The following is an 18,240-nucleotide window of genomic DNA, read 5'->3' on the forward strand; positions in this document are numbered from 1 at the left end:
TGTTTTTGTGCTTCGATCCACACAATCTGGCATGGACGGACTCACTCGCCCGCACGTCCACGTTTTTACTGTCCCAAGGCCTACGCGCTTACCAGCAAAGAATTATAAAATGACATAATGTTTATTTCTGTGCAAATCATTACAGTACAAAGAGAAAGGGCAATTAAAAAAAAAAAGGTTATCAGAAAAACTTTCCAGTCTATGACATAGCAGCACATTATGGCACTCCTTAGAGAGAGAATGAATTATTAACTTCTTTAGTTCCACAAACAAACTACACATTCAAATCACTGTGGTTCTTAATGGCCGGGTGATTAACAAAATGTGACCATTTGAGAGAATGTTCTTTAGTCTGATTGTTGAACAGCACACTCAATTTTCTATAAAATGATGATATATTTCCTAACTACAAACATCAACACTGAAATCATCTCGACACATTTTTTTAACTAAGTCTGTTTTTCACATTTCTCAACATCAGCCCAGTGAGTCTCCAAACAGGCATCATCATGTATTCTCTCCTTTAAAAAAAGGATCATTTCCACTCCGCCATGCTGGGGACACGCCTCATCTGCTTCACATATTTTCTGGAGTCCACATCCTGTGCCGCCTCTCGAGCAACGTATCATCACAGTCCGTCGCTGCTCCGTGTGGCAACATGACTAATCCGGCAGGTTACACAATACTGTCTAGCAATCCCCGAGGAGCTCAGTTGGAAGAGGAAGCGTCAAGATGAGGTCAGGTCAACTGATCCGAACCCGACTCGCGGCTCCTAGTCCGATGGATGCTCCGGGCATGAGCGATTCACCTCAAACCACGCGTCTATACACCTGCAAAAGGGTGAAAAATTCTTATAACAACAAAATTTATAATAATAGACTTTTATTATCATAACAGTCTTATAATTACAGGAAAACAGCTTCATCACAAATAGATTATAGTCTTAGAAATTTATATTATATATCATTTTTGAGGCAATCACCATTACAACAGTATTAGCGAAAAGCAGTCAATACTATTATCGGTCTTTGTGATGTCATAAGATGCAAACAGCAAGTAAAAACAGGAGAAGATAATGGGAAAATCGATCCTGCAGCACAAAAAAGAAACAAAGAGGAAAAAATATTTTAAGCAAATTTAGATGAAAGGTAATAATGTATATCGTATAGACAGATATACAGACAAAATTATAGCACCCTATGAAATTTAACATTTTCTTCAAAATTTCCCCAAGTGCTTTTTTTAACACTTAAATGCTGTGCTGAAAATTTCTAGTACAGAAATTATTTTCTTTTTTAAAAATGTCTTGAAAAGTGGGATTCATCTTATAATCTGGGCCGTCTTATATTTGGGCCATTTTATATACTGTAATCCCGGTACTGGCTACGATGTGGTCTGTGGGTGACCTTCTAGTACAGAAATTATTTTCTTTTTTCAAAAATGTCTTGAAAAATGGGATTCGTCTTGTAATTGCGGCCATCTTATATTTGGGCCATCTTATATACGGTAATCCAGGTATTGGCCACGATGTGGTCTGTGGGTGCACTTTCAGTACAGAAATTATTTTCTTTTTAAAGACTGTCTTGAAAAGTGGGATTCTTCTTATAATCAAGGCCGTCTTATATTTTGGCCATCTTATATATGGCAATCCCGGTATTGGCCACTTTGTGGTCTGTGGGTGACCTTCTAGTATATAAATTATTTTCTTTTTTAAAATGTCTTGAAAAATGGGATTTGTCTTGTAATTGGGGCAGTCTTATATTTGGGCCATGTTATATACTGTAATCCAGGTATTGGCTACGATGTGGTCTGTGTTTAGTATAGTTAAAAAAAAGGGGGAGGACTTAGATTAATCAAATGATCCCCAATTTCTACATTTGATTGTGATTTGTTGTGTATTTCCACACGCATTCCAGTATTCATACTACCAAATACTAGCATGCAGTTTGTAATGTCATTTCATTTCAAAACTATACTACTAACAGTGTTAAAATCCTCACAGATGGTGTGAATCTTTCAAACACCACATTTGAATGTGAATACATTTATATTATATATACACACACACACACACACATATATATATACAGTAGTGTTCAGAATAATAGTAGTGCCATGTGACTAAAAGATTAATCCAGGTTTTGAGTACATTTCTTATTGTTACATGGGAAACAAGGTACCAGTAGATTCTCACAAATCCAACAAGACCAAGCATTCATGATATGCACACTCTTAAGGCTATGAAATTGGGCTATTACTAAAAAAAAAACAAAGTAGAAAAGGGGGTGTTCACAATAATAGTAGCATCTGTTGTTGATGCAATCCTGTGAATCACTAAACTAGTATTTAGTTATATAACCACAGTTTTTCATGATTTCTTCACATCTGAGGCATCAATTTTGTTGGTTTGGAACCAAGATTTTGATGGTTTACTAGTGTGCTTGGGGTCATTGTCTTGTTGAAACACCCATTTCAAGGGCATGTCCTCTTCAGCATAAGGCAACATGACCTCTTCAAGTATTTTGACATATCCAAACTGATCCATGATACCTGGTATGTGATATATAGGCCCAACACCATAGTAGGAGAAACATGCCCATATCATGATGCTTGCACCACCATGCTTCACTGTCTTCACTGTGAACTGTGGCTTGAATTCAGAGTTTGGGGGTCGTCTCACAAACTGTCTGCGGCCCTTGGACCCAAAAAGAACAATTTTACTCTCATCAGTCCACAAAATATTCCTCCATTTCTCTTTAGGCCAGTTGATGTGTTCTTTGGCAAATTGTAACCTCTTCTGCACATCTTTTATTTAACAGAGGGACTTTGCAGGGGATTCTTGCACATAAATTAGCTTCACACAGGCGTCTTCTAACTGTCACAGCACTTACAGGTAACTCCAGACTGTCTTTGATCATCCTGGAGCTGATCAATGGGTGAGCCTTTGCCATTCTGGTTATTCTTCTATCCATTTTGATGGTTGTTTTCCATTTTCTTCCACGCGTCTCTGGTTTTCTTGTCCATTTTAAAGCATTGGAGATCATTGTAGATGAACAGCCTATAATGTTTTGCACCTGCGTATAAGTTTTCCCCTCTCCAATCAACTTTTTAATCAAACTACGCTGTTCTTCTGAACAATGTCTTGAACGTCCCATTTTCCTCAGGCTTTCAAAGAGAAAAGCATGTTCAACAGGTGCTGGCTTCATCCTTAAATAGGGGACACCTGATTCACAACTGTTTGTTCCACAAAATTGACGAACTCACTGACTGAATGCCACACTACTATTATTGTGAACACCCCCTTTTCTACTTTGTTTTTTACTAATAGCCCAATTTCATAGCCTTAAGAGTGTGCATATCATGAATGCTTGGCCTTCTTGGATTTGTGAGAATCTACTGAATCTACTGGTACCTTGTTTCCCATGTAACAATAAGAAATATACTCAAAACCTGGATTAATCTTTTTAGTCACATAGCACTACTATTATTCTGAACACTACTGTATTTTATATATATATATATATATATATATATATATATATATATATATATATATATATATATATATATATATATATATAATTTCAGTTTTTCTTGACCCAGCGGCATTTATGCGCGTATCACTTACCCTTTATGGTAAATGCAGAGGCAGGGCAGCCTGGCGATGGTGTCTCCCTGCTCCAGCTCGTCTAAACAGATGGCACATTCCCCAGAGTCTCTGGACAGGATGTCCTCTGAGAGAGAAAAGTGGACAGAGTCAAACCACCGCACACATACACTGTATCAGGTGTCGAGATCGGGCAGTGAACCTTACATTACCATCTGCTTAACCTTTGGATACCTGCTACATCTGAGCCTAGAGAAGAAATCATTTTCCTCTGACCTTCACCGTGGAGAAAACCCGTCGTGCCGCCTCGTGCTGCCAGCGGGTGGAGTTAATGTTGAATCTTATTCTCTGCAGGAGCTTTTTTTTTTTTTTGTCTCACTTATCAGATGATGTTTTCTTTTGTACGCTGGATGTTAGCTGCATATTTAGCTGTAACAAGCCCAAGTGTCAACGCCTGAGGCACGGGAGTAACCAGGTCTGCACACACTGAAACTACACAAAGCCTTTCCAGAAGAAATTATGTTTGTTTGCTGTTAACCTTGAAAAGTCTGACTGTTATAAAAAAAAAAACAGCTGCTGCCCTGGACTGATGACAAAAATACTGAAAGATCAACTCTCAAAAGTGAAATGTGATCAAGAAGCCGAAGCTGAAAGACATTTAGGGAAGGAGTTAGGATACAAGGAAGCAACTTGGATAGGGATTGTAAAATAAGATGAAGAAGAATTATTGGGAACAAATAAAGGATAACTTTACTTTTTACATTGTTGAGCAGGTAGATCACCAGGGTAAAGAGCTGGCCTACCAACATGTAGATCTGAGTTTGATTCCTAGTCTTGAGCGTGCAGATAGCGCCTTGTGTGTGTGTGTGTGGGGGGGGGGGGTAAGGGTATTTGGAGCCTCATCTGTGGTGTTTAATAAACCACCACAGTGCACCAATGCACCAAGGGTCTTTGTTTCTACATAGTGGCTACTGGTACCGCCCTGAGGGGTCGTCAACTGCCCACAGGTCCAAAAGGTTGAGGTGGATCATGTGGGTCGGCACCTGGAATATCCTTTCTCACAGTAAACATGACCATCCACCACTGCTTTTGAGGGAGATGGGAAAGCGCCACACTGCAGTGGCTATTCTCTCAATGGGTGGTTAGATCTACTTTTGGTGTGGCTGCACCAATGGTCAATGTACCAAGGGAGTGTCAGTTGCCACAGCAGAATGGCTCCTAACAATGTTGTTAGGTGACACTAGAGTTAACAAGTGTATTACGATGTGTAGGCTTAGGTACTCTTCAGGCATTCGGTCTGCTGTCAATATTCTGATTGCAGTGAGCGAAATCCCAATGAGGTAGTTTTTTTTTTTTTTTTGGTTATTGTCAATTGCCTTAAGGGCTGTGGTGGGCATAGCTAACCAAAAAGTTAGCTTTGATAACCGCTAATCAGCTAACTGAAAAGTTGTCTTTTATAATGCTAAACCACTAAACATTTATCAGAAGCTACACATATAACACATATCTGTTAATTTTGAAATAATACACTCATTCTGAAGATTTGAACATTAACACACAGATGCCCAAAGGGATTGTGGGTAAACTGAGCATCCACTCATACTGATTGGTTGACTAATTCATTCTATGTAAAAACCGTGAATGTAATGTGTGTTGGTCTTTACGAATAAAGGCTTATGCAAAACCGAAAAGTTTGTTAAATTGTAATTCAGGTCGACAATCATGTCATATAACTGGGCACCAGTAGATGGCAGTGTTCTATGCATTTTGACCCCGGTAGTTGCTAGTTGCTAGATCCCAGTTTCAGTGTTCAGAGAGGCAACACTGGACATGGTGTTCTGGGACTGGTGTTGTCGCTAAGGAGACCCATCACGTTCTCATGAGACACCATCAGAGACTGCTACAGAACTGGAGGGTCAAGGGAAGTGCCTAGTTTACGCCCAATGTGCAAACTGCAATCATAGACTTGCTGTTTCTTCTCTAAGGCTTTAGTTGAAGTCCCACAGACTATCATCTGCTCTGTATCCCAAATTTAATCTGGTTATACTTCAAGCTCTGACTCTTTCTGAGGAGACTGCGTGCAATGTGGGTGGAGGACTTCCAGACTTGGACACAACAAATGAGGCGTAAGGAATGTGGGGGTTTTTGCACAACAAGACTCTGAAAGCTCCCAAGGACTGCACTGGAGTCTAAATGTTCACAGGAGGAGGTGTTTCATCTTGAAGGTCACTCTCAATGTCATCCAGAGGAGTAATGGTGCACATCAAGTGTTTATGGACAAGATGTGTTTGTTTTTTTTGTGCACCCTCATCTACTGGGACCACATGTGCAGTATTTGTGTAGATCTGCAACTGTAACGCTCATTTGCTTTTCTTTACTCTACCTTTTAACCTTTATTATGAGGGAATCTAGAGAAAACAACTGCTTTAAGGTACTTAATATCACTTCATACTATGTATGTATTTTCCAAGCCACAACCTCTGATCTGGTTAAATTAAGCAAACACAGAAATACCAAAATATGCAGTTCCTTAAATAGCCACTTGAGGCTGGCTGCAAAAAAATAAAATAAAAAAAGAAGTCACTTCCCACAAAATACCATGTTCAAATATCCAACATTAGAGTTGAAATAAACATGTTTACATCCTGATATCATTGCACTGCCACACAAAAACACTGCATTTTATGTATAATTAATATCCCTATAATGGGTTGGGTATTTTTTCTTTTTTTGCAGAGTTAAATTGACTCTACAGTGTGTGCATATGCCCCCATTCAATTTGCTGTTAAATTAACTATCACAGTGTTAAATCCACTCTTTTGCAGTAGAAATTAACTTGATTTCATGACTTGTGGAATGACACCACACGCTGTCAGCACAGAGTCGATACAAATCTCCAAACCGCATATACACCCAGAGAACTATACAATGTAATGTTTGCATTGTCACATAAATTAAGTTCACAATCAAAAAACAAAAACTGGTGAAGGAAGCAGCCTGGAGCATCTGACTACGCAATGAGATCTATAAATATTTGGACGTGTCAATTTTTGCAGTTCTGCCTCTGCACACTGCTGCAATGAAGCTGCAATAAAACAATAAAGGTGGACTTTTAGCTTTAAATTAAGGTGTTTAACAAAAAGGAATTGTAGCCATTTTTAAAGTCTCTCAAATTTCAGAGCCCATAAGTAATCTGACAAAATAAAAGTATATTATTGTTGACTATTATTACATCAGCAGTTACAGTTTCACAGTGGAGTGGAACAGAGAAGGTTCCACTCCTGAAAATAAAATTTCAGTATATTTGGTAAATGTTTGTTTTCTTTCGATGTACGTTGCCCCGCTTATTTTAGCCATTTTCTCTTAAACTATCAAAATAGAAATTTTACACTTTTCTATGACTATAAATTTTCTATAACTTTTATAGACTATAACTTCTCTATAAATCTATAGCTTCTGCAGTTTAGAAAATACAGCTGTATTTGAAGAAAGACTCAGGACAGAAACTGCATTTCTTTGTCCCAGATAGAGATTTTGGCACATATCCCAAGTTGTTCACTGGGGTCATATTAGTCTAGAACCATTGAGTTATCCTCTCCTAAATGATGTGCACACATGTCTCAGCGAGGTCCTCTACTACTTGCATGGTTTCTCCAGTTTTTGAGAAGTGCCAAGTTGAGACAGAGCTACCACACTGTATTTTTTAATGGGTGATGCGCACTAAAGGAATTCCTCAGCACATTCAGAGACTTGTAAATGTTCATGTATCCATCCCTCAACTCAAACGAACTAAAGAAAACTGTCAGTAAAAGTGATGATTTGTATAAAAAAATATAGTTAGTCCAATTGCTTACAGGTTTAAACCCCTTGAATTAAAGCCATCAGACTGTACAACTCCTCACTCAGGGGGAGGAGGAGTAATAGGAAGACAGGGGATGGGAAGGAGAGGAACAGTAGTAGCCAGTAAACGAGTAGTGAGCAGTATTTCTGGTATTTATATTTGTATTTACATTCTGCAAATAGTTTTTTTACTTCTACTTTTGATACTCTGTGTGCTTCTTACCCTGTGTGCTGCTATACAATGCTGCTGGAACCTCAATTTCCCTGAGGGAGTCTTCCCAAGGGATTAAGAAAGTTCTATCTAATCTAAATCTCTAATCTGAACATCTACATTACAGTCTTAATTGTGTTGGTCCAACTTCTTGTGCTGGTGTAACAGATGGCATATATACATATATAAGCCCCTATCCAAATACTTATGGACCAGACTGTTGCCTTCCTCCTCTGTCCTCTTACTGTTGTAGGTGAGGCGGGTTTTGCTGAAACACATGAGGAGGTGCTTCTCGATTTCCGCCGCTGCCATGTACTTGGAGCAAAGAGGACAGTGGAACCCTGAGAGGGAAACACAAAACAGAAGATGATGATGATAAGGACCCACACGCACCAACGTCTCTCTCCTGTTACGTTTGTTTTGGGTTTTTTTACTGATGTGTACACAGGGAGGCGTGCCTGAGGTCATTTACAGCTGCTTGATCTTTAACAGTGCATGAACAAACTCCATAGTGCAAACTATCAGCTCTTTGTCTGCACTAAACATCTGCCACAAGCAGCTTACGTAATCATTTTTTTAACATCCCCTGAGCGTGCACCGCTGACCCCCCCCCCCCGCCCCAATTTTTAGCCACAACAGTGACCACTGCTCTCTCGTCAGTTTGAGCTCTTCCAAACAAAACTCCTCACACACAACCTCAATAGAAGATCTTCTTGTGTTGTCTGTACTGCAAAACTTATATAAGAATTCCCTAAAGCACCGGAAAACACACACGCTGGTCCAAGGCCACGGAGTTTTCAAACTTTTACTGGCCCCACTTAAGATTTCAAAAGCCACAGCGATGACACAGTGGCCACGCCATTCATGCAATTATGCAAACACAAACTAAAGCCTTAAATCTTTTCTGCCTTGACTGTAACACACAAACGCTAACATATAAAGATTGTGTGCCAGTGTGGGGATCAAATTCGCGCAAGTGTCAATGTGGGTACGCTTCTGACACTCAGACTCACTCGCAGTAGCACAAATCTGGCACAGTCAAGCTCTAATTCGGGAATAATTTTCAAATTGTGAACTGGAGAAGCATGCCAGGAGAAATGTTGATCACAACATGTCTGTGTGAGAATAATGTGACGTTTGGGGGGCCCAAACTGGCCTGGCTGCAGCGCCTAAATGGTTCTGGCCTGCAGTCCCAATTGCATGAAAAAAATTGCCAAAATTTTTTTAAAACTTTTGTCTAACATTCATATTTGTGCCAAGATTCCAGTAGGTGTACAATAAGTACACAGCCTGAACGTCCATTTGGGGCCAGACATGGATTTCCTGGTTCATAGTGAAGTCACCCCACTGTGAACTCGCCCCAGGTTAAGTCACCCCACTGTGAACTCACTCCAGGTTAAGTCACCCCACTGTGAACTCACTCCAGGTTAAGTCACCCCACTCCAGATGAAGTCACCCCACTCTAGTAACACAATATTTCAATTGTGATATGTTCATGTAATAAATGATTTATACACACCAGTGGCATAATACATTGTTCTTAGTCAAGTTTTGTTAGTGAGATGATGTTTTACGGTCGGGAAAGTAACTGTCAGGTAAAAAGCCATTGATGGAAGAAGCAGTGAGCACTGCCCAGTTCTATACATACTAGGCATCTGAATCTCATGACTGACAACGATTCGATACACATCTCAATACACTACCAGCGATATGATACATATAGGGATACATGACAATACAATGCGATTCACCCCTGTTCCCGATTCGATGCCATCTGATGGCGATTCAATTCCTCACAATGCGATTCAACATGATGCAAGGAAATTATACCAAAAATTTAAATAGAAAATAAGAAGCTGCAATTCAGCTAATACTATGGTATTCTTCTGATTCTACTAGAGACAGAGAATTTGTTTTACTCCTTATAAGCAGTAAATTTACCAGATTCAACATTAAGGAATAAGAATCAGTTCCCTCGTATTTGGAACTTGTTTGATCACACTGTCAGAACTGAAAGAGTAAACAGTAAGACAACATCACACTCAGCGAGTGACTTAAAGTGAGTCACTCACTGACAGAGTACCGCCTTGGCAAAAGTAATTTGAAATACTTTCTTACCAGTTTTTCTGAGTTATGGGGTGCAGCGGCAGCCACGGCATTCTTTCAACGACCTGCATCTTGTCAGTTTCCCATCTTTTTTTTTAAAGCCAAAATAATTCCAAACGCCTGATTCTAATGTTTTAGGTGAGTCAAAAATTTCCTAAAACTGCGTGCGCTGTTGTCGCAGGCCTCCATTTTGAAATAGATTTGTTGCGGTATAAATGTGCTTTCAGGCTTCTGTCCATTGTGCATTCAGTGTACACTGGAAAAAACTAATGCAAGCACGCATGCAGTGACCAATCCATCGCGATTTCATCCGTCACTTGAATCGATGCACACTGAATGAATTGATACACTCGCATCGCGCATTTGTATCTAGATACCGATTTGTATTGATTAATCTCTACATCCCTAATACATACATAACACTGTCAGGTCCCTAACTTTAAACTAATCATTCTTAATTATTTAAGAAAATAAGCATGGATAGCTGGAGTGGGGTGACTTCACCTGGACTGGGGTGACTTCACCTGGGCGAGTTTGCAGTGGGGTGACTTCACTCGCTACCGGATTCCCAGGGAAGGATCATCAACTGCCAAGGTACAAATTACCAGGAGCGATAGGGAATGAAGTCACCCCACTGCTAACTCACCCCAGGTGAAGTCACCCCACTCCAGGTGAAGTCAGACCACTTTTTTCTGTGAAGTCACCCCACTCCAGCTATCCATGCTTTTTTTTTTTTTTTTAAGACTGACTAGTTTAAAGTTAGGGACTTGATAGTGTGATGTATAGAACTGAGTAGTGATCCCTGCTTCTTCCATCAATGGGCTTTTTACCTGACAGTTACATTCCCCGGACCTTAAAACATCATCTCACTAACAAAACTTGAGTAAGAACAGTGTATTATGTTGCTAATGTGTATAAATAATTTATTACATGAACATATCACAATTGAAATGTTGCATTACTAGAGTAGGGTGACGTCACATGAAGTGGGGTGACTTTACCTGGACAGGGGTGACTTCACTCGCTACCGGATTTCCTAGAGAAGGATCATCAACTGCCAAGGTACAAATTACCAGCAGGAGCAATAGTGAGGAAAGTCACCCCACTGCGAACTCGCTGCAGGTGAAGTCACCCCACTCCAGGTGAAGTCACCCACTCCAGGTGAAGGCACCCCACTCCAGCTATCATGCTTATTTTTTTTTTAACAATGACTAGTTTAAAGTTAGGGACCTGATAGTGTGATGTATAGAACTGGGCAGTGCTCCCTGATTCTCCCATCATTGGGCTTTTTACCTGACAGTTACATTCCCCCGACCGTAAAACATCATCTCACTAACAAAACTTGACTAAGAACAGTGTATTATGCCACCACCAGTAGGCTTGCCTCTACTGGTGGTTGGCTCTCACTGCGGTATTGTATCACTTCCTGTTCCGGAGCACAGCGGTGTTTTTCTGTATCCGTTAGCTGTTTAATCTGCGCAGTTAGATTGATCTAGTTATCTAGATTACGATTTGTTTCCCAGTGTAATCTTTACGTGCCTTAACTAAAGCACTCCTTCTGCTGAATCACCTCTAAATTATTTACACATTATTCACTTTGCGTGTTTTTAGGAATCCACTAGCTTAGCGTAGCTACTAGCTCTTAGCCAATTTAGCATGGCGGCTTCTCCTGTCTCTCCCGCACTTTTCTGCTCTGGGTGTGAAATGTTTAGTTATTCCTCGGCCTCCTTTAGCAGTAATGGTACTTGTAATAAGTGTAGCTTATTCGTAGCTTTGGAGGCCAGGCTGGGCGAATTGGAGACTCGGCTCCGCACCGTGGAAAATTCTACAGCTAGCAAGGCCCCTGTAGTCGGTGCGGACCAAGGTAGCTTAGCCGCCGTTAGTTCCCCCCTGGCAGATCCCGAGCAGCCGGGAAAGCAGGCTGACTGGGTGACTGTGAGGAGGAAGCGTAGCCCTAAACAGAAGCCCCGTGTACACCGCCAACTCGTTCACATCTCTAACCGTTTTTTCCCACTCGACGACACACCCGCCGAGGATCAAACTCTGGTTATTGGCGACTCTGTTTTGAGAAATGTGAAGTTAGCGACACCAGCACCCATAGTCAATTGTCTTCCGGGGGCCAGAGCAGGCGACACTGAAGGAAATTTGAAAACTGCTGGCTAAGGCTAAGCGTAAATTTGGTAAGATTGTAATTCACGTCGGCAGTATGACACCGGTTACGCCAATCGGAGGTCACTAAAAATTAACATTAAATCGGTGTGTAAACTTTGCAAAACAATGTCGGACTCTGTAGTTTTCTCTGGGCCCCTCCCCAATCGGACCGGGAGTGACATGTTTAGCCGCATGTTCTCCTGAATTGCTGGCTGTCTGAGTGGTGTCCAAAAAATGAGGTGGGCTTCATAGATAATTGGCAAAGCTTCTGGGGAAAACCTGGTCTTGTTAGGAGAGACAGCATCCATCCCACTTTGGATGGAGCAGCTCTCATTTCTAGAAATCTGGCCAATTTTCTTAAATCCTCCAAACCGTGACTATCCAGGGTTGGGACCAGGAAGCAGAGTTGTAGTCTTACACACCTCTCTGCAGCTTCTCTCCCCCTGCCATCCCCTCATTACCCCATCCCCGTAGAGACGGTGCCTGCTCCCAGACTACCAATAACCAGCAAAAATCTATTTAAGCATAAAAATTCAAAAAGAAAAAATAATATAGCACCTTCAACTGCACCACAGACTAAAACAGTTAAATGTGGTCTATTAAACATTAGGTCTCTCTCTTCTAAGTCCCTGTTGGTAAATGATATAATAATTGATCAACATATTGATTTATTCTGCCTAACAGAAACCTGGTTACAGCAGGATGAATAGGTTAGTTTAAATGAGTCAACACCCCCGAGTCACACTAACTGTCAGAATGCTCGTAGCACGGGCCGGGTGGAGGATTAGCAGCAATCTTCCATTCCAGCTTATTAATTAATCCAAAACCCAGACAGAGCTTTAATTCATTTGAAAGCTTGTCTCTTAGTCTTGTCCATCCAAATTGGAAGTCCCAAAAACCAGTTTTATTTGTTATTATCTATCGTCCACCTGGTCGTTACTGTGAGTTTCTCTGTGAATTTCAGACCTTTTGTCTGACTTAGTGCTTAGCTCAGATAAGATAATTATAGTGGGCGATTTTAACATCCACACAGATGCTGAGAATGGCAGCCTCAACACTGCATTTAATCTATTATTAGACTCTATTGGCTTTGCTCAAAAAGTAAATGAGTCCACCCACCACTTTAATCATATCTTAGATCTTGTTCTGACTTATGGTATGGAAATAGAAGACTTAACAGTATTCCCTGAAAACTCCCTTCTGTCTGATCATTTCTTAATAACATTTACATTTACTCTGATGGACTACCCAGCAGTGGGAATAAGTTTCATTACACTAGAAGTCTTTCAGAAAGCGCTGTAACTAGGTTTAAGGATATGATTCCTTCTTTATGTTCTCTAATGCCATATACCAACACAGTGCAGAGTAGCTACCTAAACTCTGTAAGGGAGATAGAGTATCTCGTCAATAGTTTTACATCCTCATGAAGACAACTTTGGATGCTGTAGCTCCTCTGAAAAAGAGAGCTTAAATCAGAAGTGTCTGACTCCGTGGTATAACTCACAAACTCGTAGCTTAAAGCAGATAACCCGTAAGTTGGAGAGGAAATGGCAGTCTCACTAATTTAGAAGATCTTCACTTAGCCTGGAAAATGAGTCTGTTGCTCTATAAAAAAGCCCTCCGTAAAGCTAGGACATCTTTTACTCATCACTAATTGAAGAAAATAAGAAACAACCCCAGGTTTCTTTTCAGCACTGTAGCCAGGCTGACAAAGAGTCAGAGCTCTATTGAGCTGAGTATTCCATTAACTTTAACTAGTAATGACTTCATGACTTTCTTTGCTAACAAAATTTTAACTATTAGAGAAAAAATTACTCATAACCATCCCAAAGACGTATCGTTATCTTGGCTGCTTTCAGTGATGCCGGTATTTGGTTAGACTCTTCTCTCCGATTGTTCTGTCTGAGTTATTCTCATTAGTTACTTCATCCAAACCATCACATGTTTATTAGACCCCATTCCTACCAGGCTGCTCAGGAAGCCCTACCATTATTTAATGCTTCGATCTTAAATATGATCAATCTATCTTTGTTAGTTGGCTATGTACCACAGGCTTTGAAGGTGGCAGTAATTAAACCATTACTTAAAAAGCCATCACTTGACCCAGCTATCTTAGCTAATTATAGGCCATCTCCAACCTTCCTTTTCTCTCAAAAATTCTTGAAAGGGTAGTTGTAAAACAGCTAACTGATCATCTGCAGAGGAATGGTCCTATTTGAAGAGTTTCAGTCAGGTTTTAGAATTCATCATAGTACAGAAACAGCATTAGTGAAGGTTACAAATGATCTTCTTATGGCCTCGGACAGTGGACTCATCTCTGTGCTTGTTCTGTTAGACCTCAGTGCTGCTTTTGACACTGTTGACCATAAAATTTTATTACAGAGATTAGAGCATGCCATAGGTATTAAAGGCACTGCGCTGCGGTGGTTTGAATCATATTTGTCTAATAGATTACAATTTGTTCATGTAAATGGGGAATCTTCTTCACAGACTAAAGTTAATTATGGAGTTCCACAAGGTTCTGTGCTAGGACCAATTTTATTTACTTTATACATGCTTCCCTTAGGCAGTATTATTAGACAGCATTGCTTAAATTTCATTGTTACGCAGATGATACCCAGCTTTATCTATCCATGAAGCCAGAGGAACACACACCAATTAGCTAAACTGCAGGATTGTCTTACAGACATAAAGACATGGATGACCTCTAATTTCCTGCTTTTAAACTCAGATAAAACTGAAGTTATTGTACTTGCCCCACAAATCTTAGAAACATGGTGTCTAACCAGATCCTTACTCTGGATGGCATTACCCTGACCTCTAGTAATACTGTGAGAAATCTTGGAGTCATTTTTGATCAGGATATGTCATTCAAGCGCATATTAAACAAATATGTAGGACTGGCTTTTTTGCATTACGCATATCTCTAAAATCAGAAAGGTCTTGTCTCAGAGTGATGCTGAAAAACTATTCATGCATTTATTTCCTCTAGGCTGGACTATTGTATTCATTATTATCAGGTTGTCCTAAAAGTTCCCTAAAAAGCCTTCAGTTAATTCAAAATGCTGCAGCTAGAGTACTGACGGGGACTAGAAGGAGAGAGCATATCTCACCCATATTGGCCTCTCTTCATTGGCTTCCTGTTAATTCTAGAATAGAATTTAAAATTCTTCTTCTTACTTATAGGTTTTGAATAATCAGGTCCATCTTATCTTAGGGACCTCGTAGTACCATATCACCCCAATAGAGCGCTTCGCTCTCAGACTGCAGGCTTACTTGTAGTTCCTAGGGTTTGTAAGAGTAGAATGGGAGGCAGAGCCTTCAGCTTTCAGGCTCCTCTCCTGTGAACCAGCTCCCAATTCAGATCAGGGAGACAGACACCCTCTCTACTTTTAAGATTAGGCTTAAAACTTTCCTTTTTGCTAAAGCTTATAGTTAGGGCTGGATCAGGGGACCCTGAACCATCCCTTAGTTATGCTGCTATAGACGTAGACTGCTGGGGGGTTCCCATGATGCACTGTTTCTTTCTCTTTTTGCTCTGTATGCACCACTCTGCATTTAATCATTAGTGATCGATCTCTGCTCCCCTCCACAGCATGTCTTTTTCTTGGTTCTCTCCCTCAGCCCCAACCAGTCCCAGCAGAAGACTGCCCCTCCCTGAGCCTGGTTCTGCTGGAGGTTTCTTCCTGTTAAAAGGGAGTTTTTCCTCCCAGTCTTGCTCACAGGGGTCGTTTTGACCGTTGGGGTTTTACATAATTATTGTATGGCCTTGCCTTACAATATAAAGCGCCTTGGGGCAACTGTTTGTTGTGATTTGGCGCTATATAAAAAAATTGATTGATTGATTGATTGATTGGTGTGTATAAATCATTTATTACATGAACATATCACAATTGAAATATTGTGTTACTAGAGTGGGGTGACTTTACCTAGAGTGGGGTAACTTGACCTGAGGTGGGGTGAATTGACCTGAGGTGGGGTGACTTCACTATGAACCGCGGGGGCATTCTCACTGCCTTCTTAGTTGGAATTTGGCCGGTAGCAAGTCCTCATAATGCAAGAGTTACGTCACCAAAGAAAACTAACATCTTCTTTAAATGTATTTACACAGAAATAACCAGAGTGACCATCATGTTTGTTTGGAGGACGAGGAAATAAAACCCAGAAAAGTCTGCAGGATTGATGAAGCTGATGGGCAAAGGTTACTAACACAGTTATTAATAATTAGACATCTTCAACAAGGAACCTGAGCAGGGAACCATTTCAAATACCTCAAAAGAAATATGCACCATATTAGGAGAGTTAATGTCACTTTAAGCCTTTTTGTCTGCAGCCTGGTGACATCAACAGACAGACACAGACTCAGGAAGTTCATTTGTGGGTGTCAGGCAATGTCTAACCAGCAGGAAGTGCTTATCTTCTGACCTACATAAGGCCCATCTTCCCTCTTACAGAGAAAAACAAGCCACTTTTTTTCTTTTTTTTCTGCAGGCCAGTTGAAAGGCAACAAAGAAACACTTAAAAATAAAAGTGCAGCCACTTGTGGATCCAATAAATGTGTCCAAACATCACTCAAGACACCTACGGACTAACGCCAGGTGGACAAAAGTTGCAGATATTCATATTAAACTTTAAATAAGTTAACATTTCTACATATCTTTGAAGAAAATAATTACTTTGTATACTTAGTCTGAGTTGACCCTTTTGTCCTCGTGTGTATTATTACCTCCAATCAGGCGGGGGGACAAGTGAGCTGGCAAGGAGCCTATGATCAGTCTGGGGCCCTCAGGGGCCAGTTGGCCCTCATCGTCCTCACCGATCGTACCGTCGAAGCTCTGATCCAAGAGGTGTGACCCCGACCTGGCACCGGACGGAATACTGAGCCCGGAGCCGTTTGGACCTCCACCGGTGTACCTGATCCGGGGCCCGTCGGGGCCATTTGTGTACCTAAATCCAGTAATCCTTTCCTCTCCACTGGAGTTTCCAGACGGGAGGTCTGAGCTGGAATAAGCCCTGGTTCGGGCCGTCAAACACCGGGTTGCTCTGCTTGGCCCCCATGCTGGTGCGCGTCGGACCCCTTTCCACGTGTGCGCCTTAAATTTTAGCACATGGTTCCAAAGGAGACGTTAAAACACGACGCGACGCCAACAAACATGTTTTAAAGTCTGCCGGTGCGCGTAAAAGTGCGCACTCCGTGACGCGGAGTTTTAATTTGCAAAAGAGTCGCCTTTTCTTTCTTTTCTTTTTTCCCCCCTTTTGTTCCTCTCCCCTCAAGGCAGATTCCTTTACTTTCAATTATTCAACAGAGGTTTCTAAAAACAAAAAGGGGGTCTTTATTAGGTGAAATCCTTCGGTTCCTGAAGGTTTCGCCGCCGTGCCGCAGCCCGACCTACTGCTCCAACTTTGTTTTTGTGCCGTCTGAAAAGAAAAATAAAAGCAGGGATTTTCTTCCTCCCCCACTTCTGCGATACCTTCGTCAAACTCGCCACACTTTACCAGAACACGACGGATATGTTTCAAAATAAAAGCATAATAGTGGCGCCTGCATTGGGTTCCTGACTGGCCGAGGTTTATGTTTCTGAACAGCCAGGAACCTACGATTTTTCATATATCGTCATGATTTTTTTTTTTTTTTTTTTTTTACTGAAGATTCATAACCCGATAGGCCAGAAGTGATTGAATTTTGAAGGTCAAAGGTCAAAGTCAGGAAAAATCTTGAATTGAAAAAAATAATCCCTATCTTTAACATTGAATGAATTTTCAAAAATCCATAACTCTGTCAAAAAAGACCGAATTTCTTTCACATTTCAAAGTGTTATTTAGGATGGTATCCTTTATCAACTGACAAAGTTTGATCCGGATCTGATCTGGATTGTGGATTTTGTGGCCATTTATATTTTACATTGAAAACCCCATTTAATGTACATTTGACATTATATCTTAATCAAATGTGCCCCAATCACTTTCATATTTGAATGTGAGGTACAGACTGGAACTCACTATCACCTGACAAAGTCTGATCTGAATCTGACCCGGTTTGTGGATTTTGTGGACATTTGAATTTAATATTGAAAAGCCCTTTTGATGTACATTTTGTATTATATCCCAAAGAAAAGCGCCTCAATCACTCTCATTTGTGTCAATGAGGTGCAAACTGGTACTCTCAATGAACAGACTAAGTTTGATCCGCATTTAATCCGTATTGGGGATTTAGTGGATATTTGATTTTAACACTGGAAAGCCTTTTTTTCCCAAAGGTGCTCCTCCTGAATGGCAGAGTGTAACAGAGGCCAGCAGGTGTCACTGTGCAGATGTAGTTAGTAAA

The 18,240-nt window shown here is 40.7% G+C and overlaps 1 pseudogene; it reads right to left on the reverse strand.

The window, feature by feature from the left end:
• Window positions 1-111: 111 nt before the first annotated feature.
• LOC117502284 lies at window positions 112-17,393 on the reverse strand (annotated as a pseudogene).
• Between the last annotated feature and the right edge of the window lie 847 nt (window positions 17,394-18,240).

The sequence above is a fragment of the Thalassophryne amazonica genome, chromosome 20 (assembly GCF_902500255.1).
Source record: "Thalassophryne amazonica chromosome 20, fThaAma1.1, whole genome shotgun sequence".
Classification (NCBI taxonomy): Eukaryota; Metazoa; Chordata; class Actinopteri; order Batrachoidiformes; family Batrachoididae; genus Thalassophryne; species Thalassophryne amazonica.